The sequence below is a fragment of the Canis lupus genome, chromosome 24 (genome assembly GCF_003254725.2).
Source record: "Canis lupus dingo isolate Sandy chromosome 24, ASM325472v2, whole genome shotgun sequence".
NCBI classification, from domain to species: Eukaryota; Metazoa; Chordata; class Mammalia; order Carnivora; family Canidae; genus Canis; species Canis lupus.
The window spans coordinates 5,970,588-5,997,617 of record NC_064266.1 but is presented as its reverse complement, the minus strand read 5'-3'; positions in this window follow the sequence as shown (position 1 = coordinate 5,997,617).

The window sequence follows — 27,030 nt, the reverse complement described above, 5'->3', positions numbered from 1 at the left end:
TAATGCAAAACTTTGCCTCCTTGCAGGAGCATTAACAAAGGCCCTTCCCATCTTGGTGCTTGAGTTTCTCATCTTTAAGGTGTCAGAGTTAGACTGTGATCCCCCACTCTGGCATTCTCCTCGAGCCCACTGGGGAGCCAACATTGTGCATGTGGAAAAGAAATGTCAGCATATTGGCATCTGGGCCAATAAACAGATCTTCTAATTGTGTTTTACATGAAATGTGAAATTCAAGGAAAACACTCAGGGACATTAGCGTTGCTAAGCAGAGTCCTGTGCCATTAAAAAAAAAATATGTTCATTCCTGCTCTGCTACTAATCATCTGTGAATTTGTGTAATTAGTTAACATATATGAGCTTCATTTTCTCTCAATTTTGCATTTGCATTGCTGAGAATAGTCTTGGTATTTTTTAAGGTACACCTCAACCACTTTGGGCTACTGTTTTCTAAGATATACTAACGCTAAACCAAAACCATATAGTTTATACTTCTAATCCTAGGTATAAACCCAACAGAAATGCACACACAAAGCTCCCAAAAGACAAGTGTGAGAATGTTCACAGCAGCACTATTCATAATAGTGCTATAGTGGGTTGAATGGTGGTCCTCAGTAAGATATGATAGTGTCTTAATCCCCAGAACCTGTGAATGTGAACTTTGGGAAATAACAATTTCCCAAATATATTTGCAAATATAACTTGTATTTGTAAGTTATGGATCTTGACATGAGATCATCCCAGGTTCTCTGATGCATTCTAAATTCAATGATATGTGTCCTTATAAGAGATAGAAGAGGAGGACTGAGCTAAAAGAAGAGAGAAGGCCACGTGAAGACAGGGGCAAAAGTTGGATTGATGCCACCACAAGCCAGGGAACATCTGGAACCACCAGAGCCTGGAAGAGACAAAGAAAGATTCTTCCTTCAAGGCTTCAGATGGAGCACAGCCCTGCAGACAACTCGATTTCATTCAGATTTCTGGCCTCTTGGATGAGGAAAGAAAGTACTTCTGTTGTTTTAAGTGACCACGTTTGTGGCAATTTGTTACAGAAGCCCCAGAAAACAAGAAAAGCCTCAAACTGGAAACTATCCAGACATTCAGCAATAGCAGCATGAATACATAAATAGTATAGTCATACAATAGAATACTATATGGCAATGAAAGAGAGTAAGCAACATGCATGAAATTTGTCAACATAATATTAAATTAAAGAACCAGAATCAAAGTGTATTATACATGACTGTATTAACATAAAATTCAAAAACAGGGAGAATGTGATTATGGGCTACGTTAGAACTGGAGTAACTTGGCCAGAGGCATGGATTAGAAGGAGGCACATGGGAGCCTCCTGGTGTTTTGGTTATTCTGTTTCTTGAGCTGGGCAGTGATTACAAGGGTGTCTTTGTTTCGTAAAATTGGCTGAAATGTATACTTAAGATTTAAGTATACACTTGATTGTAGGTACGTTCATCTTTAAAACGTGTTTTCAGGGACGCCTGGTTGGCTCAGCTGTTTAGCACCTGCCTTCGGCTCAGGGTATGATCCTGGAGTCCAGGGATGGAGTCCCACATCGGGCTCCCTGCATGGAGCCTGCTTCTTCCTCTGCCTATGTTTTTGCCTCTTTCTCTCTGTGTCTCTCATAAATCAATCAACCAATCTATCTTTAAAAAAAATTTTTTTTCAAATTTATGTGTTTCTAACCTTAAAATATTAACATAATTGACTACTTTGTTCACATAAGGCCAGGGAACATTTACCAGAGCTTACAATATGCTTTGGGCTAGTACATAGGATGATTAGCTATGGTATTTGTATGAGGAACACTTTGCATTCTAAATTTTAAGCAGGATTGTTACCAGCTAAATTCACATATTTGGTGACTGTCACAATATAGTTATCCAGATTTCAAATGTTCAGATCTTAAATTACCCAAATCTCCCAAGTATGAACTCTACTTTGAAGACGGTGAAACATGACCCTACTACATAAAGCAAGTTGGCATGAACTGGTTTATATACCCTAATCTATTCATGGCATTCGCTTTATAAACCCACCAGCTCACCTCCTCCAGGGAGATTCCCTGCTTACAGCTACATGTGATGCAAGTGACTGCATCTTGCAAATGTCAGATGCATTCACACTTAGTATCTATTTGATTAATCACAATTATTTATTCCTGTGCTATTTCATAAGAGGTCATAACTTGTTTGTGTTTTTTTTTTACTTTTTGGAGCATTTATTTATTTATTTTTAAGATTTTATTTATTTATTCATGACAGACACAGAGAGAGAGAGAGGCAGAGACACAGGCAGAGGGAGAAGCAGGCTCCATGCAGGGAGCCCGACGTGGGACTCAATCCTGGGACTCCAGGATCACGCCCGGGCCGAAGGCAGGCACAAAACCGCTGAGCCACCCAGGGATTCCACCATAACTTGTTTCTATACACATTTGATATATAGTCTGTGCAAATTTTAAGCATTTATTTCATTTTATTTTAGATAGGGAGAGAGAGAGAGAGAGAGAGAGAGAGAATGATAAAGGGAGGAGGGGCAGAGGGAGAAGGAGAGAGAGAATCTTAGGGAGCTCCACATTGGATGGGGGGCTCAATCTCACTACCCTCAGATCGTGGCCTGAGGTGAAATCAAGAGTCAGATGCCTAACTGACTAAGCCACCAGGTGCCCCAGATTTTAAGCATTTTTAAACATGTAAGCATTGGGGCTTTTTTCGGTGAAGATATGGACACTGAGATGGAGATTCCTGTGCTAGTGATTTATTAAGGAAAAGTTTCAGGGAGAAACTGGTAAGGGGGTAAGGGAAGCAGGACAGAAGGGGAAGAAGCTGGACAGGCGTGCAATTGCAGGCACATCCTGCAGGGGGTATCCTCACCCTGATCCCACAAGGAGCTCTGGTGTGGAAATCATATGTAGAGCTTTCTAGGGAACCAGAGATTTCACACTCCCACACTGTCACCGATTGGGTGCCACCCCTCGGTGGGGAAAGCACTCTGACTTTTTTGTGCAGGTGAAGTAGCTCCACTAGTTCACGGTCAGATCTCTAAGAACTCCAGTAGACCCAAAAGCACACTAAGGCTCCAAGAGAGAAGCACGCAAGCAATAAAAGGGTTGCAAATGTATCAGCGTCTACTACAAGGCTTTACCTCTCTCTGTGAGGCACCCAGCCTCAGCTTTGGACTCCTCCCTTCCTGGACAGGGCAGCCCAGAGTCATTGCTGTCTCTCCCCTCTGCTGTGCTAGGCACAGGAAATTCATTAAGCTTTGAGTTCCACCCACAAAACTGGGCTTAGTTAGGTCTCCTTTACCCTGCAATGTCTCCAAGCCTCTCAAAATCAGGGAGAGAGAAAGGGGGGCAAACGGCAGGGGACATGGTCCTTTGGCAGGACCTCTCCCTGTTTGAGAAGCAGAATCATGGGGTGGTTCAGAGCGCACACCCTATAGGCCAGTATGCCTGGGTTTGTTCCCCTCCCCCGCCAGGGTACTATCTATGAGACTTTGGCAAATTACGTGACCTCCCTATAGCTCACTTTCTTTGTATCTAAAATGAGAATGATAGTCATATTGACCTTTTGGGAATTATTTTGAGGGTTAAATGGATTAATACATAGAATTAGTAAATGAAACAAGGAAAACATGTACGACAGGAGCTGGCCTGTAGTGAGTCTTCGCTAAACCTTTCCAGCTATTTATTATTAAAGTCAGAGCAGGCACTCCATCAAGCAACAAAGACATAGACGAGGTATGTTTATCATGAGACTAATAAGCTGGAGTTCCATGGCCCCTCGTTTACACCACAGTGCACATGACACTTGCCGCACAGAAGGCGCTGACCAAAGCCTGTCACATGTCAACTTCCTGCTCCCACTTGACCCCTTATGGAGGACAGAATTTGACATACATTCACATAAAAGATGTATACATAATAAAATAAGGAAACAAATAATAAGACTCATGAAAGAGAAGGGGAAACAAGTATATTAATCATGAGGGCTAATTTAGTTCTAACAGCTAATATTTGGTTCTGGGTTCCCTGCAAGTCAGGAAAGAATACAAACACACAAAGTTTTCCAAGAAAGAAGGATATAAGTGTGTTTATCTTTGTGTATGGTGTAAGAAAATGGTCCAGTTTCATTCTTCTACATGGGCTGTCCAATTTTCCCAGCACCATTTATTGAAGAGACTGTCTTTTTTCCATTGGATATTCCTTCCCGCTTTGTTGAAGATTAGTTGACCATAGAGTTGAGGGTCCATTTCTAAGTTCTCTATTCTGTTCCATTATCTATGTGTCTATTTATGGGCCAGTACCACACTGTCTTGATCATTACAGCTTTGTAATATAGTTTGAAAGTTGGCATTGTGATGCCACCAGCTTTGGTTTTCTTTTTCAACATTCCTTTGGCTATTCAGGGTCTCTTCTGGTTCCACACAAATTTTAGGGTTATTTGTTTCAGCTCTGTGAAAAATGTCAATGGCATTTTGATAGGGATTGCATTGAATGTGTAGATTGCTCTGGGTAGCATAAATAGATGAAAGGATAGATGAATAGATAGCATGAATGGATAGCATAAGTAGATGAAAGAAGATGTGGTACATATATACAATGGAATATCACTCGGCCATCAGAAAGTATAAATACTTAATATTTCATCAACGTGGATGGACCTGGAGACTATTATGCTGAGTGAAATAAGTCAGAGAAAGACAATTATATGGTTTTACTTATATGTGGAATATAGGAAATAGCACAGAAGATCATAGGGGAAGGGAGGGAAAACTGGATGGGAAATCATCAGAGAGGGAGAAAAATCATGAGGCACTGTTAACTATAGGAAACAAACTGAGGGTGGCTGGAGGGGAGGTGGGTTGGGGGATGGGGTAATTGGGAAATGGGCATTAAAAAGCGCACATGATGTGATGAGCACTGGGTGTTAAATGCAACGGATAAATTATTCAACATTATATCTAAAACTAATGATGTACTTATGTTGGCTAATTGAATTAAAAAGAAGGAACCAGTTTATTGGGGTGCCTGAGTGGCTAAGTTGGTTAAGCCTCCTACCCTTGGTTTCTGGTCAGGGTGTGAACTCATGTATTATGAGACTGAGCCATCCACCCCATCGAGCTTCATGATCAGCAGGGAGTCTGCTTGAAGAAACTCCCCTTCTGCCTCTCTTCCCATTTGTGCACACGTGCTCTCTCTGTCTCTGTCTCTGTCTCTCTCTCTCTGAAATAAATAAATCTTAAAAAAAAATCAGTTTATCTTGGCATTAAATTCCAAAAAGATATTCTTCTTATAAAAGTCTATGTAGGATTTCCTGAGACCAGTTTCAAAAAAAAAATGTAGAAAAGATTCTGTATAATTGTCATTTATATAGACCTTGGGTCAAATGGGGACCTAAAATTAAATCCCTGAACAATCAAAGTGATTCTGCAAAGAATAAAGCAGATGTAGTTCAAGAATGGAGTCTGACAGTGATCAAATTTATTACAAGGACAGAACTCAGACAGCATGGAGGGGCTTAGGACTTTGTCCCTTAAACTTTCTTCCCGAAAAGTCACTTCTCACAGCTGCTTTTTCAATAAGAGATGACTGTGGGAGGTTCAAGGTTTCATTCTTTGACAGGAGGTTCAGGTACTGATGTTAAGATTCAAGGTGGGTCTGTATGTTACAATAGTAAATCATATGGGTGAATGCTAATAGTAATAAGGCAATTAGCCTGCACCCTTTTAATATATAGAGTTTTAGTTCAGGAGACATGAAAAAGTATCTGCCAACAACAACCTTCATGTTGAAACAACTAATATGTACCCTTCTATTTGGTGGGGAAAAAAAACCTTATTAGGCTAATCAAGATGTATAACTTTGTAGATTCAGATATCATCAATTGAGCTCAAAATACACCAAGAAGTTGGAACTGGTCTTCTTAGAACTTTTCTTGGCTTCCTGAAAGCATATAATTATACAGAAAGTTCAGATAATTGAGAAGTTTAAGAAAAAATGTTTCTTTTTTATACAGACATATCTCTCCTCCCCTCTTGTAGCTTTTTTTCTTCATCAAAATAACATCAAAAATTAAATTACTTTTATTTTATCATAAATTAACTTTTTCAAAATTTTGGCTGTTTGGCTTTTATTTCCTTCCTAAGTAGAACTTTATAATAGTGGGCACTGTCCCTGGACACATTGCAGCTGCAATGTTCACTCTTAATGTTTTAGGGGAACTTGGCAAGAAGATGGCTGTCAGCTAGACTATTGAAAGACCAACTGTGCTTGACATGACTGGTTATGATGTGTCTGTCTCTGGGTACTTGGACACCTTCATTATTCCAAGTGGGTGATCATAGTGCATTTGTTTGTATTTTTAGGAAGGTGGCTCCTAAACAACTGGAGGGCAATATGACAGGGGCATCTGGGAATGGATTGACCCTTGAGCTATCAATTCCTTTGAGTCTTGATTTTGTAAATCAGTCCATGCTTTCTATGATTGTTACCTCCAGGCTCCAAGCACTGCCCTTGTGGCAAGTTCACCTAATTCTTATAGTTCTTATTGCTCAAACCCTGCTTATACTCCCTGAGCTCCCAGCTTCCCTTACGCACCATCTAACTCCTACCACCCCTCCATCTAGGTTATCATTATTATTAATGTTATTACGGTGGTCTGCAGTATGATAGGTTTATGCATTGCGCTGGGGAGTCCCCTTTTCATAGATCAGCCCAGTATGGACAGGAAAACATATCCCATTTTCCTTGCCCTTCACAGGACAAATCAGAAGCATGTTCTGTGGTGTCTCCTAGAAGTCCCAGCAGGATTTAGGTCCTGGTTACCCTTAGTACATCGTGCTCACTGATGTACTGTGTACTTAACCTTCCTTCCCTTCCCCATCCCACTTCCCACACTCTTAACAGTTTCCTGGGATCGCCTACTAAATAATCCTTGTCTCAAGATTAGCTTTTTTTTTTTTTTTTTTTTTTTTGCATGACTCAGTTTTTAAATGTTTGTCATTGAGGTATAATTGACATATAACATTATATTAGTTTCAGGTGTACAACATAATAATTTGGTATTTGTATACATTGCAAGATGATCACCACAATAAGTCTAGTTGATGCTTAGTTAACAATTTGTAACATAGTTACGAATTTTTTTTCTTGTAATGAGAACTTTTAAGATCTACCATCTTAAGCAAATTTCAAATATGCAATATACACTATGCAATACTAGGGTCACTCATGGATTCACTTCTGAAGGAATAAAAGAATGAGACAATCCTTATATGCTTTTGATAAGCTATTTCCCTTCACAGTTTACCGACAAGACTTGGGACTTACACTAGCCCAAGATCCTACCACTAGTAAGTAGGAAAACTCTATTCAGTCCCACATGTACCTGAGCCTTCCCACTCCACCATGCTACCTTATTAAATTGGACAAGCTAATATGCCATACAGCTGGTAAATTGGTATGGCTTTGTGTATATGAACATCCAGAACCTGGAGTCTTTTCTTACTCAACTGGTTTTCAAGTGTTTATATTTCTGCAAAGCATTTTCTCCTTTCTGTGTCATTAGTAACAAAGTATGTTTGGTTGCTGCTCTGTAAGTCATGGATGAATAGTTGTGCCATTAAGGTAAGTGCAGTTTCATGTTAGCACATGATATTCTTCACTTGGTGTGCTGGGCATCTTCCCTTTGCCCCAGGCAGGTCCACCATCCACTGCCTCTCCACTCTGGGAGGCTGCCCTGCAGAACTAACAACAATCCACATGGAAGCAAGAAGCTCTGGAATTCAGAGGTGATCACTGAGCTCTTTCTTACCCATGCCGCGGTAATAACTGAGTTCAGCTTTGCAAGAGGCACATATAGGCAGTGGGATATAATGAGTGAACACATCCTAGATCATTGTCAGAAAACAGAATACCTTGTTCCATATTGTAACAAAATGCATTTAAAATACTACGGGGAAAATATGATCAAAGAGAGAGAAGCCTGATTTTTTCAGATGTCCCAAAGCAGAAGCAGTGTTAAAATGTCATATTTTTAAAGTTCTCGAGATAGAAAGTAAGCCTGAATGCTTAAAAGTGCAAAATGGGTATTTCTAACTGTGGAAATGTCTAATGGAAAAAATAGGTAGGGGGGAATTGATTAGGTAGGCAAAAAAAGAGCAAACAACGAAGCAAACACAGGACATTTGTAGAAGCAAAGCTAGGGACAGGAAGGAAGAATTAGAATGTTAAGCACAAATAAAGTCCTCTTCTACAGGCTCCATAGATTTTCCTAAAAGAGAAAAAAGGAATTTGTTTCGGGGAGAACATGACCTCTAGAGTGTCCTTCCTCATTTAAGACAAATTTACCCACATTGAAGGCTCAGATCTAGAGCTCTTTCCTCAGTGGGCTGACACTGCCTTAGGCCACTAATCTCTTTGGGATTCACTTCTCCCTTGTCTTTCAGAGTGAAGGCACCTGCCTTGCAGTGGCTTCCAGTCTACAGCACTCTCACTGCTCTGGCTAGCCCTTCAGCCCCACTCACCGGCACAATCCTCTGGTATACCTCTGTGTGCTTATTGTCTGTCATTCCAATGTTCCATGAGAGACATGAACTGGCCCATTCCCTCTGTCACCCTGTCATGCAATCCACATGACTCAGCCTCAACTAGTTCTTCAAAACCAATCCATGATACTTCTTGCAGGAAGTCTGCTTGATGAGCCGCACTCACCAAACTTCCATCCCTCCTAGGTATATTTTAGTATAGAGATTATCACACGCAATCTGAATCATCTATTCACTTGTCTCTCTCTTCCAATAAGTTGGAAATATCTTAAGGGTACCTGCTGTTTTTTATATATCTTTGCATATTCAGAGCTTGATTGGGACATGAAAAATGGTATAGGAGAATCTATGTTCATGAAAATCATGTTGCGTATATTCAACATAACCTTTGGGTTGATATATTTCTAATGTCTTTAGCCATACCATTCTTCCACCCTTTGTCCCATGGGGTTTCTAGGTATAATTTTGAATATCTGTCCCCAGATGTCTTTATAGTGGAATATTATAAGGCAAGCGGGAGTATCCAAATTGTACCCACATTCAACAGAGTGACCAAGAGGCAAGTGATGTGTTACTTCCACGATGAAGTGATTTGGCAAAGCTCAAACTAGAATTACTTTAAATGAGGCTAAGCCGATACTTCGTACAGGAGGTGTACCTTTTCATTCATTTATTTCATTTATTTTATGACTGTGGTAGGCTGAATCACCTGACTTCCTCAGCTGTGTGTCTTTCGTATGGTCCAAGCTAGCACTCAGCTCCCAGGAAACTGTGTTCCCTATCATACAATGTCACATCTTTAAGATTTGATGGTTGGGAGGGAGCGGGCTGGTGCGGCAATCAGAGGGAATTTACTGCTGGTAGATGGCGATTTGTTGCATTTTGCATTCTCTGATGTACAATGTCTTTGATTGCCAGCACAGTCATTTCAAGTTTGACATCTTTCTGTAGGGAACATCTGTGGCATGCAGCATCTCTGCACCAACAAAAAGGCAGACAAGACACTGTTAATTTTTTTTAATCACATGATACAGCTTGACATATACAGTAACAGTTATGCTGCATCTAGGCTTGAATTATTCTTCAGTTTCATTTGAAAACTAGCACTTTCTCATCTTGTTTCTTTCTCTTATTCTTTCTAACTGGCACCTTTGTATCCACCTATATTTTCAGGGCTCTGAGCTGAGGCCAAAATGATGGGGATTTCTTTCCCCTATCATCAGTGAATAAATATGTCCTTTTTTTTTTTTTTTAATATGTCCTTTTAAATAAGGTGCTCAGCCACATGGAAGAGCCGAAAAAGGGTCGTTAGGGCCCATTGTTCCTTCAATCTTCCAAGTTCTTCCTCCTTTTGACATTGTCTGTCATTATCTCTCCACCTTAAAATTCTTCCATGTTGTTCACATTGTTCTAGCCTGTTCCAGACAGGAGGGGAGACTTGAATAAGAAACCGGTGCACACCAAACGTTAGTAATTTGGTGTTTTAATTCCTTCCCATTCCTCTTATATGCAACGACATTCACTTACTTTAACCACTCTTTATCAGACTAATATCAAATGAATCCCTTTGGGAAGAATTTCAGGCATTGATAGTAGTTTTTGAGGAATGAGGATTAGAAGCTCTTCTGCATACTTGTAGATAAAACTGGTCCTGCCTTTTCCTATGGTGCCCAATATGATAGCAGAGCCCTGAACTGGCCATCTGATATCTGTTCTGGCTAATGCACCAAATCACTTGGGATCGTGGATAAGCTGACTTAGCTCTCTGGCCACAGTACTCCCAAATGCAAAAGAAGGAAATGTGTATTAAATGGTATGCACATTGCTCACAGCTCTAAAATCCAGCAGTTAATGAAAATTTCTGGAACATTTAAAAAAATGTCTTCCACTTTTACATAGGGTTGATAACAAAGCTAATGACAAGGCAACTGACTCTGGAGACTTATTATCACAAAGCATCCTATTTGTTTGCCACTAAGTGAGGTATAGATATAGCATTAAAAAAACAGAAACAAGATATAGGTTTCATCATGGAGTACCAACAATTTTTTCCCATCAACCTTTTAGATAATTTTGTTATTCACCTTTGTCCATATTTTGTTGATTACTTGGTAGGATGTTCCTCAAAAATTGCACTTCTCTATAAGTTTGGTTTTCTTATTATATTTATTTTGGTGTATAGGACATATGCCAGCTTAGACTAGACACTGCCATCTTGACAGTGGTGTAGGATATTGGAAGCAATAGGAAAGATTATTGATGACAACTCATTCTCTGACATTCTTTACCTATGCCTCTATTTAGGTAAGCTCTGGGACTGTTTTGACTAATAGAATGTGGCAGGAGTAACACAAGATGTCTCCAGGCCTGGCCCCCAAAAGACTGGCAGTTTCCACTTTGTGTTTTGTCCAACACTCACTCTAAGATTGCTTTTCCAAAGGAAAGCCAGATCCATAGAAGAAGTGGAACTATGATTTTCCAAGACAATCATGCCATGATGAGCCTAAGCCACATGAAGAGGTGGTGGAAGATGAGACACCAAGATGAGGCCAAGGACTACCAAGTCGCCAGACATGTGAGTGAAGAAGGGAACTCAGGTATGAATTCTCCAGCCCCTGCTGCAGCAGCCAATGCCATGCGAATCAGTTGACAGCCACCCAGAAACACCCTTTCCAAATTCCTGACTCTCAGAATCTGGAGCAAAATGAAATGTTTGCTTTAACCACTAACTATGGGATCATTTAGTATGTACAAATAGATACCTGGCACTCATCACCAGGGAAATGCAAATCAAAACCACAATGAGATATCATTACAACCTGTTAGAATGGCAACTATCAAAAAGACATGAAATAACAAGTGTTGGTGAGCATGTGGAACAAAGGGAACCCTCATGCACTGTTGGTAGGAATGTGACTTGTGTAGCCACTGTGGGAAACTGTATGGGGATTCCTCAAAAAGTTAAAAATAGAGCTTCCATGTGATCTAGCAATTCCACTTCTGGGTATTGTCTGAAGGAAATGAAAACACTAAGTCAAAATGATATCTGCACCCCACGTTCATTGTAGCATTGTTTACAACAGCCAAGATGTGAAAGTAACCTAAGTGTCCATCAATGGATGAATGGATAAAGAACATGTGATACAGATTGGTAGGTGATAGATAGATAGATAGAATAGATAGAGTGAATTTTAGTCATAAAAAGAAGGAAATCTTGCCATTTGTAACGATGTGGACAGACTTTGAAGGCATTATGCCACATGAAATAAATCAGAGAAAGACAAATACCACGTAATCTTACTTATGTGGGAAATCTAAAATCCAGCAAACAAAAGCCCAAGCTGAAAGATACAGAGGATAGATTGGTAGTTGCAAGAGGCAGGGGGTGGCTGGTGGGCAAAAAGAGTGAAAGGAGTCAAAAGTCACACACTTCCAGTTATAAAATAAATAAGTCCTAGTGATGTAATGTACAGCATGATGACTATAGTTAATAATAATAATAATAATAATACAAATAATATATTTGAAAGTTAAGTGAAATCTTAAGAGTTCTCATCACAGGGAAAAATGTAACTATATATGTGGTGATGAATGTCAATTAGACTTGTTGCAGTGAACATTTTGCTATATATACAAATATCAAATCATGTTCAATGAAACTAATATAGTGTTATATTTCAATTATACTTCAAAAAGGAAAGCAGAGGAGGACAAGAATGAGGAGAAGTAGAAAAAGGAGATGAGGTGGGGAGGAAGGGACTGAGAAGAAGGGGAAAAAAAGAAATAGGCCCTTGGAATGAGCATTAAGACCTCTAATGAAAAGGGAAAGGAGATAGTTGTCCCTTTCATCTAAAAGTGGCAGGGCAGTGCTAAGTGTAGGGCATCACCAGCTGGCCCTGGGACTCAAAGTCTCTTTTAGATGAAATCAACAGGACATTGCTCCTTCATCAAGTCAAATATTTGTCTCTGCTAATGAAACTGCAGAGACTCTCCATTATCAATCATTGGCGGGAGCTTAATGGATCTAAAATCCCAGGTGGTAGGTACATGTTTGGACAGAAATATAAATAATCTCTTTTATTTGGTGTTGCAAAAGCATGAATCAGCAGAACACCACTTCACTGGAAAACAGGATTTGGGGAGTAGAGATAACTGATATATCATCCCAGATGGCAGTAGGTAAACTTCTTCCATTCTGAAACACCCCATAATGCATTCTGTGTTGCCATGTAAACCTCATTGCTAAACTTTGTTCCAGAGCTACAGAAACTTCAGGCAGCTTGAGCCTTTTCCCTAATTATTCTTAAAGTCCTTTCTAGGTTGCTTATTCCTCTCTACTCAATTTGCAGGAGTCAGTCCTCCCAGCTGTAGGTTTAGAGGCTTTTAAATCTTTATATGTTTTAGCTTTTTCTGATTTGTGTGTGTGTGTGTGTGTGTCTGTGTGTGTGTGTGTGTTTGATTAAATAGACCTTATGGGGACAGCTCTGGACTTACAGAAAAAAAACTGAGTGAAAGTACAGAGAGTTCCTATGATCCCACCACCACCATCAAGTTCGCCTCCTTGGTGTGGGACGTGTGTTACCACTCATGGCCTATATCCATACATTATTATTAACTAGGTCCAGGATGCCTGGGTGGCTCAGTGATTGGCTCAGGGCATGATCCTGGGGTCCCTGGATCGAGTCCCACATCAGGCTCCTTGCATGGAGCCTGCTTCTCCCTCTGCCTGTGTCTCTGCCTCTCTCTGTGTCTCTCATGAATAAATAAATAAAATCTTAAAAAAAAAAAACTAGGTCCAAAGTTTACATTAGGGTTCACTCTTTGTACTGTACATTCTATGAGTTTTGACAAGTATATAATGACAAGTATCCACCATTACAGTATCATACAGTTTCAGATTTACAAAATTATTGTTTATACACTCAGTTTTCCTTATTATAAATATCTAACATTATTATGGTACTTTGTCATGATTAATAAATGTTGATACTGATATTCAAATTAGTCAAATCTCCTTAATCTTATCTAATGTTCTTTTGCTGTCATTGCTGTTCCAAGGATTGCATGTTACATTTAGTCTTCATGTCTCCTTGGGCTCCCCTTGGCTGTGGCAGTTTCTTAGACTTTTCTTGTTTTTGATAACCTTTAAAGTTTTAAGGTATTTTGTAAAATGCCCATCTCTTGGGATTTTTCTGGTGTGTTTCTCATGATTAAACTAGGGTAATATGTTTTGGAGGAAGAAATCTACAATAGTAAAGTACCTTTCTCATCATGTAATATCAATGCTACATGCTATCAATGTAATTTATCACTGTTGTTCCTAACATTGATCATCTGGCTTGACGTACCTCCAGCAGAGCTCTCCACTGTCAAGTTCCCTTGATTTTTCCACCTTTCCATGCTGTGCTGTTTAGAAGAAAGTTACTAGGCATAACCCACAGGATTAAGGGATAGGGAATTATATTCTACGTTTTTTCTGTCTAGCTTTATTAAGGTACAACAGACAAATGAAAGTGTATATATTTAAAGTGTACAATAGAGTGATTTGATATACTACTCATACTTTGTGAAATGGTCACCACATTTAGGTTAATTAACACACCCACCATTTCACTTAGTTACTTTTGTATGTTGCCTATGTAGCAAGAATGCTTAATATCTACTCTCTTAGCAAATTCAAGTGTACAGGGATGCCTGGGTGGCTCAGTGGTTGAGTGATCATGCCTTTTGGCCCAGGGATTGAGTCCCACATCAGGCTCCCTGCATGGGGCCTCTTTCTCCCTTTGCCTATGTCTCTGCCTCTCTGTGTGTGTGTCTCTCATGAAGAAATAAACTTTTAAAAAAATTCAAGTGTACAGTACAGTATTATTAACTATAGTCACTGCTTTGCATTAGATCCTCAGAACTTATTCATCTTATACTGAAGGCTTGTTCCCTTTGACCACCCCCAGCTCCTGGGAACCACCGTTCTATTCTCTGTTTCTAGGACTTTGACTTTTTTCTTTTGGATTCCACATATGAGTGAGATCATACAGTACTTGTCTTTCTCTGGCTTATTCGGCTTAGCACAATGTCCTTTAGTTTCATCCATGATGTAGCAAATAGAAGAGTTTCCTTTTTCTCATGGCTGAAAAATATTCCATTGTATAAATATACCACATCTACTTTATCTCTTTATCTGTTGACAGAAACTTAGGTTGTTTCTGTACCTTGGCTATTTTGAATAAAGCTATGTTCTACCTTCTTAAGGACAAAATATCTACACAAACTATTTGGAATTCTCCTGTACAGCGAAGTTATTTATTTCCATTTATTTAATAATCATTTTTATATTAGTATATACTCATGGACATTTAGTTTACACTTTGAGTTATAATCCATTAGTACTTTATTAATTTTCTTCCTCAAATTATCCCAGTTTTGACCATTGAGAGACTTTCAGTTGGCTACTGTATACCTTTGGCATACCATCTATTATTGTAAGGTTTGAGTTTCAAACCATGTTGTTCATTTCATTTCATTTTTTGAGCACTATCTTGCTTTCTGTACTACAGGATGCTCCAAGCTCATCTCATATATTTCCTGCCCTAGTCCTAAAATCATTCATTTATCCATGGAGCTCTCATTCTTTTTATTGGAGAATGGTATTAGAAACCAAAATCTGGACACAAAGTTACCCTTTCCTACTGGGATGTCATTGCTTCTAGACACTCCCAGCTGACAGAGATACATATGAGTATACTAACCCTTGTATATATATACATATCCACAAATATTTCTGTATGTAATCATCTGTATCTATGTTAACATAATTTCTTATTTATGTCCAACACTAATCCATTACTATGTGGTTTGTTCTAGCCTCTTCCTCCTTGCTTATCTACAATCTCCTATACCAATAGTGAGAAACATAAATTTGCACATCTACCCCCCATTTACTTAATTGTTCATTTCTACTATACACACACATATAGTGGTTTCAGAATTGTTAATCTAATTCTTTACTTGTTAAGGTATATTTTATGGCTTAGAATGTGGTCTATGAGAATTTTCCATTTGAGTTTGAGGAGAAAACATATTCTGATATTGTTGGATATAGTATTCTACAAATATCAATTAGGTCAAGTTGATTGATAGTGCTATTCAGGTCAACTGTATTTTTATTGATTTCCTGCCTGCTTAATCTATCCATCACTGGCAGTGGTGTTGAAATAACCAAATATAATGGTGGATTTGTCTATTTCCCCTTCAGTTATATCAGTTTTTGCTTCATGTATTTTGATGATCTGTTGCTAGGTAATCCATATTTAGGATTCTTATGTCTTCGTGGAGAACTGACCTATTTATCATTGGGTAGTATAGTACCACTCTTTATCCCTGACAGTTCTCCTTCTTCTGAAGCCTGCTTTGTTTGAAATTAATATAGCTACCCCAGTTTTCTTTTGATTAGCATTAGCATAGTACATATGTTTCCAACCCTTTATATTTAAAGTGAATTTTGCATAGACAGTACAAAGTTGAGTCTTCTTTTTCGTCTGACATTCTCAGTGTTTTAGTTGATATATTTAGACCATTCATTCAAAGAGATTATTGGTATATTTGATTTAATATCAGTGGTGTTTGTAATTGTTTTTTGATGTCGAGGTATAGGGCTTTTTGTTTTTATTTGTATTTTTATTTTTTGGTATTTATCCTGCGGATAATCTCTGAGCTCCCTAGATTTGTGGATCATGTATGTCATTAATTTTGGAAAGTTCTCAGTTATTATTACACCAAATATTCTTTTTGCTCTACTGTTTCTTTCTTCTCCTTCTAGTATTTCAATCATACATGTGTTACAACTTTTGAAATTGTCCCACAATTCTTGGATAGTATGTTCAGTTTTTACCATTTTTTTTTCTCTTTGCATTTCAGTTTGGGAATTTTGTATTGACCTACCTTCAAGTTCACTGAGTCTTTCCTCAGCTTTGACAGATCTACTCATGAGCTTTTCAAATACATTCTTTATTTACAGTATTTTTATTTCCAGCATATCTTTTTTGTTATTTCTTAGAATTTCCATCTCTCTGCTTATACTATCAATCTATACTTGCATCTAACCTTGTCTACTTTTTCCATTAGATTCCTTTACTTATTCATCATGATTATTTAAAATTGTCTATCTGATAATTCCAAATTCTGTGTCATATCTGAACCCGGTTCTGATGTTTGCTTTGTCTTTCCTTGTTTTGGGCACGTCTTATAATCGTTCACTGAATGATGGATATGTTATATGGGGTAATAGGAACTGAGGTAAGTGGTCCTCTAGTGTGAAGATTTGTGTTACTCTAAATGAGAAGTGGGCTTTGTTTCAAGTTTCCTATAGCTATAGGGCCAGAAGCTTCAAATTTCTCTAGTTTTTGTTGTTATTGTTATTATCTATTTTTAGCATCCTTTATGAATTTGGGTTTCTTTACTCTTCCTCAGAGAAAATTTGAGTCTGTAACTAAATAGCTCTGTCTTCTAGATGTAACTCATTATTATTTTACAGAAGCCCAGTTGGTGTGGTGGTAAACTGTAAGGAATGGGGAGGGGACATTCTATAATCTCAGTTAATTAAATCTTAGTCACATAGTGGGTTTGTGTCTCTGGCCTGTGTCCTTTACATGTGTTTTTCTTGTAGAACTTCCTTCCTACTCCTTAAGCAAAACAGGAAAGCTAAGAGGGGGAGTTGAGAGAGGAGTGCCCTTTCCCCACAGCTTTGGGACAAGGCTCTGGTTAAGAAGTTTCCCTGGAGAGTAGGCATTTGTTATGGAGAAAGCTCAGGACACCTTGCACAAGGTGCAAGGTACTTTCTCTCACCCTGCCAGAACTACAGAGGATCCTTCTCAGATGTTCACCAACTACAAGGAGATCTTTCTCAGATATTCATCATGTATACCTGGTAAAATTCCTGTTAGTAAAGCCTACAAAAAATGTAAGGCTGTCAGGAGTTTCTCTCTCTCATGCTGATCCATATTCAGCCTCCAGAAATTCACCAAAATTATCATTTAAGTGTCTCTTAAAACTCAGTTTATGACTTCTGGCTCCTACTCCAAGTAAGAGATCTCAGCTGCAACTCTCAATATTCATCATTTTCTCCTGATTTTGAGGTGGCCAATTTTCCCTGCAAGCTCAGTTCTCTTAGCGATCCAAGGAAAGTCAGTGACGTGGGTTTTTCCAAATGCTTCTTATAAGAAAAGAGTAACAACTTCTGACTGACCTCTTTCAAGTCAGAAGTTTTAGGTTCTGCAGGGATGGCACTTCTCAGGACAAGTTAGGGCTTGCTTTCTGGGAGAAGTTGTGGTAAGCTAACATGTGCTGCAACTTTTTAAAAAACAAAACTCTAAATGCAGGATTAATATATGAATCTACAATGTCGAACAATATAGTGAACTTAATCACCAAACTATTTGAATAATTTTTCTGTTCACTAAAGGAGAGATTATTAAGAGACAATTTTGGAATGTTAATAAAGAAATCATAATTTTTATAAAAATGTATGGTTGTATATCCAATTTAAACCCTAAAATCTCAGACAAAACATTGCTTAAAAAATAAATTCTGTTACTCATCAAAGTCTGATTATGGTTTTATTTGAGAAGAACTATGGGAATCCTGTATATTAAATGACATCCAATGGACTTACTTGATTAATTTAAGGCTGAACTATAAAAGAAGAAATAATATATGTATACATATGGAAGTGAAAAAAAAAATTCAACCTTCCTCCTATGCTGAATTAGGAAAAATCTACACTAATTCTGTGCCTCTCCTTCATTTTCAAATGACTACCACACTCAATCCTTCTCACCTCAGATGTGTGTGTGATTCCTCCCCCCAACACCAACCAATTCTGTGACACTAGCTGGTATCCTGCAGTTTAACACATTCTGACACTGTCTACCTGGAGGTAGCATCAGACCCTACTACAGATTAAGGGCTCAGATCCACAATTCAGCCCCCCTCAACTTCAGATGTCAATCTCAAGTTCCAGTTGTCCCTTATACTTCTGATCAATTAAATAAATTGGATATTCCCCCAACCTACTCTTTAGGTTCAATGAATTTGCTAGGGATGCTCATAGAACTCAGGAAAACAGTTTACTTAACTGTTTACAAGTTTATTATAAAGGGATATAAAAAAGGATACAGGCAAGCACCAGATGGATCAATGATAGGGCAAGGTGTGTGGGAAGGGGCATGGAGAGTTCACGCCCTGTCCCAGTGGGCCACTCTCCCAGCACATCCCCATGTGCAGCTACTCAAAAGCTCTCTGAACCCTGTACTCTTGGGGCTTTTATGGAGGCTTCCTCATGTAGGCATGATCAACGATTAGCTCCATTTCCAGCTCCTCTCTCTTCTCTGCAGAATGGGGACAGGACTGAAATTCCATACTTCTAATCGTGACATGGTCTTGCTGGTGACCAGCTGCCATCCAGGAGTCATCAAGAGTCACCTTATTAGAATTAAAGACGATTATGACCCAGAAAACTCCAAAGGGTTTAGGTGTCAGCAACCAGGATCAAAGACCAAATATTAGAACAAAAGATGCTCCAAATGTTCTCATCAATTAGGATTGTTACCAGGGTTTTGGGAGCTCTGTACCAGAACCAGGGGCAGAAACTAATATATATATTATCTATTATCTCACTGTCATTTTAAACTAGCTTGGCATAATTTCTCTGTGCCTTTAATTGCATGGCACTGAATACTAGGGAAAAAAAGATAATATGTAACAGAAGATGGTAAACAATTGACTCTTCCATTAAAAAAAAAAATTCCTTTCTTCAGACCTACTTTTGAGGTAAGCACTTTCGAATTACTCTGTATTTTGTGCCCATGAAAGAACCTCTCTGTGAGCAAACCATGAACATCTTGTTGATTTAACTCCTAAGGTTTCAAGGAAAGAATAAAGTATTGACATTGCTCTTTTCTATTCTCTGCATTGGATTTTTGGCTACTGACAAGTGGGAAACTTTTTATGGTAGGGTAAATGCTTTCATTTCTCCATGTCTCAGCAGGAATAGAAATCAGAAAGCAATTGCTAGTCTGTGGGGGTAGATGTTGGGAAAGATATTCCGCGAAGTATGGTCTTTGTATACAGTTCACATCATCTCACTGTGGACATCCTTGCTGATGCTCTTTCTTTCCCTTCACCCGTCACACATCTTCTGTACATGACATGTACTTGACTCTCAGGCATGTGGCATTACTCAAGTGAAATGGTTTCTGGGATCCAACCATTTTAGATGTAGAAAGACTTTAGGGATAAAATATTCCTTACTCATTTCTCAAAGCCAAAGCTCTGTAGGAGTTCAGTGATGTGCCCAAGTTCACAGAGCTACAGCAAACACAGACCAATCACTGTGTCTCCCTTGCCGCCATCTTTCTTTTATAACAGCAAACCAACTAACAGATCAGAACATTGAGTGACTCTTGCATGAACTTGACTGATTTTCTAGTTTTATTTTATTGGCAAAAGTAGGGATTTGGGGGAAGCTTGAATCACTTTTCATTTCAGTGTGTTCTCTTCAGTTAAGCTGTCCTTTGAGTCACGTGTTGTTTTTCCTTTGAACCTTTAATTGCCACTGCACAAAATGTAAAAATAACCTAGGTTCTCAAAATCTGTACTTGTGGCAAGAACACTTGATTATTTATCTCTTCATCTGTCCTATATACAAAGGCTGCACACAGCCCTGTGTTTTGTAAAGACTTTTCCTCCCTGGGGGCTATTCTTCTCTGTGTGGGGAGCCAGCTTCTCCCTTGGTGATGGGTCAGGTGTAATCATCCACGTATATAACAAGCTCCCTTTTCCCTGCAGACAAGATGAGCTTTTGGGCTCTGTGGTAAGGCTGTGACCATGCTAACTACCCCTTGTTTGGGATCAGAGTCAGAGCCCCTCTGTCAGGATACTACTCCCTGGGTCCACGTCCCTGAGTAGCCCAATTCAGGGCTAGCTGGTCCTCTGTTTTGCATTTGGAATCTTTCTCTTTATGGATTTGATTATGTCCAGATTTTATCCTGAGGATGTTTGCTCTTTACACTCAATCTTCTGTCCAGTTCAGTCAATATTTGTCTTCTTTCTCATCCCAGTATTTACCTTTCTTACTCACTTTTACTCCCTTTTAATTTCCCCCAGCTCATTTTTTTCAAAAGTGACTTTGTAATCAAACTTACCATTTATTTTTCCCTGCATCCCTTCAGCTGGCCCCTTACTGAATCCTTGCTTTTTGGAAGCACTGGCCTCTGCATCCTCCACTGTGACCTGTTAGCAAAAAGTAGCAAACCTTCTACATGCATGGCTTTTTCTTTTCTCCTTCCTTCCCACCTTTCTTCCCACCTTTCTTCTCTCCTTTCTTCCTTCTTTCTATCTTTTTCTTTCTTTCTTTCTTTCTTTCTTTCTTTCTTTCTTTCTTTCTTTCTTCTTTCTTTCTCTTTTTCTCTTTTTCTTTCTTTATTTCTCTTTCTTTCTCTTTAAGTCTCTCTTCTGTGTAAGTCTTCTAATGGACTTTGTCTACTGGTGAAGATGGATTCTGTCTGAAAAGCAACAGGAGAAGGAGATGAAAAAGTCACTTCATGATAAATATCTCCAAATTCATCGATTTCAAAGAAAGTTTACCCACACTGATAAAGGTTAAGCCACGCTTCTGGAATCAATGACTTAGGAACTATCCTGCCTCTGACATCAATAAGAAATCACTCAGAGACTTCACACCTATTTTCCTCTGCCGGAAGGCTCTTGCCCCTACTCATAGCCTCACTAATTCCTGCTTATACTTCAAATAATAAATTAATATCATTTCTTTACAGAAGCATCTCCTGACCCTTCAATCTAAATTATGTACTTTTATTGGTCAAGTCTACAGCACAAAACCCTCCTTTGAATGCCAGATTCTGATATCCCACAACGTACTTGGTATCTCCTCTTGATGTCCGGCTGTCATGTTAAACTTAATAAGTACAAACTGAACTCTTAATTTGTTCCCCTCAGTCATTTGTCCTTTGGTTTTCCCCATTTCAGTAAATATCATTATACTTTGCCTTGTCACTCAAACCCCAAACCATAAAGTTATCTGTATTAGGTTGGGTTTCTTAGAAGCAGAGCCTAACTAAGATGGAGATTCTTATAGGAGTGGTGCATCAAGAGAGAGCACTCACGAAAACCTTGTAAGGGTATGAAGGAAGTTGTAAGGTCAGGAGAAGGAGATTGGCAAACCTGTAGCTTCTGATGTAGTCTAGCCTCAGCCTGATGCTGCAGGGAGCTCTGGAGGATGAAGGACACCAGAGGCTTTGTGGCCCAGTATCAGTGAGTCACTGGTTGCGAGCTTCCCACATTTGATGAGTGTGCTCCATTGACTAAGGTCAATTCTCCAGGGAAGGAGGCAGTTAAAATCCATTAGCAAGGAATCCAACCACTAGAAATTGGCATACCGCCTAGTGAGGGGGTATGCACGGAGCACCAAGAGTCTATTGTTCCTACCCAATATCCATCCCTTCTTCCTCTTACCAAATTATCTCCTCCACTTTTAGTCGATCCTGAGAGCTCTGCCTTCAATGAATGTCCCAACACTGTCTTTTTTTCCATCCATACAACTTTTCTATCTACCCCCAGTCCCTTGATAATTTCATTTAGTTGCATGGTTTTAATGCCATTTTTTATGCTGTGAACTATAATATTTTCTCTCCAGCTTGGACCTCATCTTGCACTCTAAACCATACTGCTCACTTGATCTCTACATTTGGATGAATAATAGGCACCTCCAACTTGCTGTTTAAAACTGGCCTCCTGATCTCCTGCTACTTCAAAAGTATTTCAGTTTTTCTCATCTCAGTAAATGGCAATTTCATATTTCCAGTTTGTTCAGATTGAAAATCAGAAAGAGAGAGAGAGAGAAGAGACATTTATTATAAGATATTGACTATGTGATTATGTAGACAAGCAAGTCCCAAGATCTGCAGGTGGGTCAGCCAGCTAGAGACGGAGAGAAGTTGATGGTGGACTTCCAGTCCAAAAGTCAGCCAGCTTGAGACCCAGGAAGAGTCAATGTTTCAGTCTGCGTCTAAAAGCGGGAAAAATTATCTTGTAGTCAGGAGAGGATCTGCCTTTTTGTTCTAGTCAGGCCTTCAACTGTTTGGTTAAGTCCCACCTATGTTTGGAAGAGCAATCTGCTTCACTGAATCTACTAATTTATTTTTTTTAAGATTTTATTTATTCATTCGTGAGACACAGAGAGAGGCAGAGACACAGGCAGAGAGACAAGCAGGCTCCATGCAGGGAGCCTGATGTGGGACTCAATCCCAGGTCTCCAGGATCACACCCTGGGTCAAAGGCAGGTAGGTGCTCAACTGCTGAGCCACCCAGGTGTCCCTACTAATTTAAATTTTAATCTTATCCAAAACCCTCTCACAGAAACACCCAGAATATTTGACCAAACATTTGGACATTCCATGGCCCCACATAAATATGGTAATATCTTTACACATAAAATTAACCATCACAGATGGCAATTTAGTGTTCTCCTTAAACCCTCCTTTTACCAGTTTAGTTGTCCTTGTCTTGGCTTCAAGTGTCCTGCACTGTGCCTATCTTCAAAGGATGCTCTGGGACTACTGCAGCCACACTGCCCATGTAGAGCAGAGAGCAAGCAAGCACAGAGCTGGGAGTTCCTTGGAATTGGCCTCCTCAGGGTTCCCCTGAGCCAGGAATTGGCTGACTAATGCAGGAGTATGAAGCCTCTGGCTCATCTTCAGACTTCAGACTTCAGAATGCCTCATCTTCAGACTTCAGACTTCTTTCACTCCCTTACTGTTTTTGGGGGGGATTAGATATTTAATAAAGCATTTGCACATGGGGTCCCTGAGTGGCCAGTCAAGAGTATGTATCCAACTCTTGATCTCAGCTCAGATCTTGACCTCAGGGTCATGAGCTCAAGCCCTGTGTTGGGCTCTGTACTAGTGTGGAGCCTATTAAAAAAAAAAAAAAAAAAAAAGCATTTGCACATAAATTCTTACTCTAGGATCTGCTTCTTAGGGAATCTGGCCCAAGACAGCAGCCTTTCTTGTCATAGCTTGTTGACTTTAATAACACTTGTCACTTCCTTTCTAAAGCCAGTCCCTACTCAGTTTTAGGTGATAAAGTTTCCTAAAATTTTAACATCATCACATGGTCAATTAAAAACATCCTTTCTGATGATACTTGCCATTTACATTGATTTGATGGAACTGGAAGCTATTATGCTAAGTGAATAAGTCAATCAGAGAAAGACAATAATCACATGGTTTCACTCATGTGGTATATAAGGAACAGCACAGAGGATCATAGCATACGGGATGGAAAAGTGAATGGGAAGTCATCAGAGAGGGAGAAAAACCATGAGACACTCTTAACTATAGGAAACAAACTCAGGGCTGCTGGAAGGGTGGTGGGTGGGGGATAGGGTAACTGGGTGATGGGCATCAAGGAGGGCATGTGATGTGAAGAGCACTGAGTGTTATATGCAACTGATAAATTATTGAACTCTACATCTGAAACTAAATATGTACTATACGTTGACTAACTGATTTAAATTTAAAAATAAATAAAATAAAAATAAAAGCGTCCTTTCTGTGGCATCAATAAGTAGAAGCAAACCTCACAGTTAGGAAGGTATGGACTCTGGAGTCAGCGTGTACCTCTAGTCCTAATCTTCTGTGGTCACACACACACAAAAGAGTCAAACTCACTACAATGCCCTCTGGGAGAGAAACCCCTACCATCCAAACCTCCCAGAATGAGAATCTGGGGCAGCCTGCCATTTGCTACACTGTATGCTTGTCTGTGAAATGAGAGCACCAGGGAAGAAACTCTGGAACTAATAATAAGATCCAGTTAGCATTTAATTTACACACATGCTGATTTATTTTATAATTGCAGGTTGCTGGAGAGGCATGTCTTTCCCTTCCTGAGCCCCCAATGACTGTAAAAAGTAATTACGGAAATGGCTCAGCTCAGCTTATAATGTGGAAGCCTCCCATTTCTTGAAATGACTTGACCCCTGTGTTATTGAACTTCCCCTGAAGAGAATTGTGAGCAAGAAACCCACCTCAGTGAGTGGAATATTCCTTTTCTGTACTCATATAATCGGACCTACTTTAATTACCTTTCTGTTCTCCATACAAGCAGGTACCTAGAAGACTGGAAAACACAGTCATTTTTAAAGAACCTGATGATAAACACTGACATAGAAAATCCTTTAGAAAATAGTTACATGGTGTTCTGGAAGCCAGAGTGCTTCAAGGGATTTTCTGCCAGTTGTGAATCTAGGTCGTCAAGCTGTAGAACTTTGTGTACACACACACACACACACACACACATGCACACACACACAGAGTTATCACTTCTCTAAAGCCTGATGCTTCGAGTGGCCTGTGACAAAGGTTGACAGGGTGAGAAAGGAGGATGACAGAGGACCCATGAATGACTACATGAGCATTTCACTAATAAAAACCCTCCTGGTGACCTGGTAGCATCCACAAACCCACTCTGTAATGACCCAGAGACAGGCTAGACCACTGCATATTGTCTTCCATTACATGCCTCACCTTTTCTCCTGTTTACTCCCACTCAGGTTTGGCCTCTTGGCCTTCCCTGGTCTTGACTTCCAGACCAAGACTTCACAGGAGATGAGACACCCTTCTGTGCAGTTAAGTAGAAGTCTACCAGATGAAGGCAGAGAGATTCCAACAGCTCCAGCACCAGCAACATAAAGGGGGTGGGAACAGGAAATGGAGCCACATGGCAGGAACTCAAAGAGTCCATGATGGCTGAGCAAGAAAAGGTAAGGGTGGACAAGAAGGCAAAATCCACCTCAAGGAGAAATTCATATGTCAGGCAGGAGTTTGGATTTAAACAGCTATCAAAATGTTCTGGTGGGGGGAAGGACACATTTCTAGGTTTCCAGGAACATACCTCAGGCAGCAGTGCGGATGGCACCTTGATGGAGCCATACTGGAGGCAACAAGGATAGACAGAGGCTATTGAGGTTCACTGGTCTCATGAGCAGTGGTCAAAATACAGAATGAGAGAAGAGGGCAGATGACAGAGCTGTTGGGTTGAGCTGTCAGGAAGAAAGGATTATAGAAGTCACACCGTTATGTCAGTGCATTGAAATGGTGCTGGGGCAAAGCCCAGAAGCCAGTCTCTTTGGGAGCCTTGTGGGGGAATGTCAGCAGAATTCCTGAGAGATGATCAGACCAGAAGAGCACCTTTCAGGTTCCTCCACACCCAGGGCTAAACAAGAGATTGCTGCATTTATTGATTTATTTGTGGTTATTCACAGGCACTGAAACAGTCATTTCTGCAATTCCCTTTAGTGGATGTGATGAAATGAACCCTATTGTGGGAGATAGGGTGGGAAGGGGTCCTCTGTTGCCAAACTAGGTTTCCTGGTGGTATAAAACTGTTTTTATTTAGAGTGAGGTTCCATTTAGCTGAATTGATGCTGCCTTTGACACATACTCAGTGCTTTAAATATCACCTGCTACTAAGGGCTTTGTTTTCCCTGGGCCCTGAGAAGGGATCCCCAGATTGTTGATGAGAAGCTATTCAGTAACAGCCTGCAAGTGTTTCACTGATAACGTTCTCTTGACATTCATCAGGGCTGCCCTGGTGCAGGTGGGAGCCTGTGGCTGGGTCTCCCTAAGCAAGTGTCACTGCCCCCATGGCCTTGAGCCTTTAGAATCCTATAGGCAAAGAACCTAAAGGGAGGGGAGGAAGGATCCTGGTGCAGTCTTGTCCCAGACTTCACCCTGCTTAAGTCGTGCTCAGGCCCACAAGCACACTGTTTTCCCTTGTCAATTCTGTGAAGTGAGTGGGAGGCTATATTGTGAACACTGTGTTCTCCTAGCTTGAAAAAGAAAGGAAGGAGAGGTTTTATACAGTTCTGCAGTTTTTTCAAACCCAACCCATGATTCCCGTGTGAAAGAGAGGCAAGAATCAGGTATAAGTGAGCACCAGGGCCACAATTTCCCTCTGTGGAAATTTCCCCTGGATGCAGAAGCTTATGTTCTAATCTCACGGCTTCCTATGAAATTGTTATGGGCAATTATCTAATCTCTACCACCTCTTCCAGATCTGAGACACCTAGGAATGTAGCCATAATAATCAACATGAGTTTTCTTGATCAGTGAGGTTAACAGGTTGAGGCCAGGGAGAAGCAACAGTGCTCGAAAATCCTTTCTTGCACAGGCTTGAAGAAGAGCTATCTAAGGTGCTAAGGAGCTAGAAGGACCACAATAATCTTCCATGCAAACTAAGAAATTTCTGAAAATGAATGAGAGTGTGCTTGCTGTTTCTACCAGCACAATAGGCCTCAACTGAAATAAATAGTCACTTTGAGAGAGCAGCATCCCTTGGTAAGATCATCTTGATACTGTCATTCTTTGTCCTGCTCCCTTTAACTGCATGCTT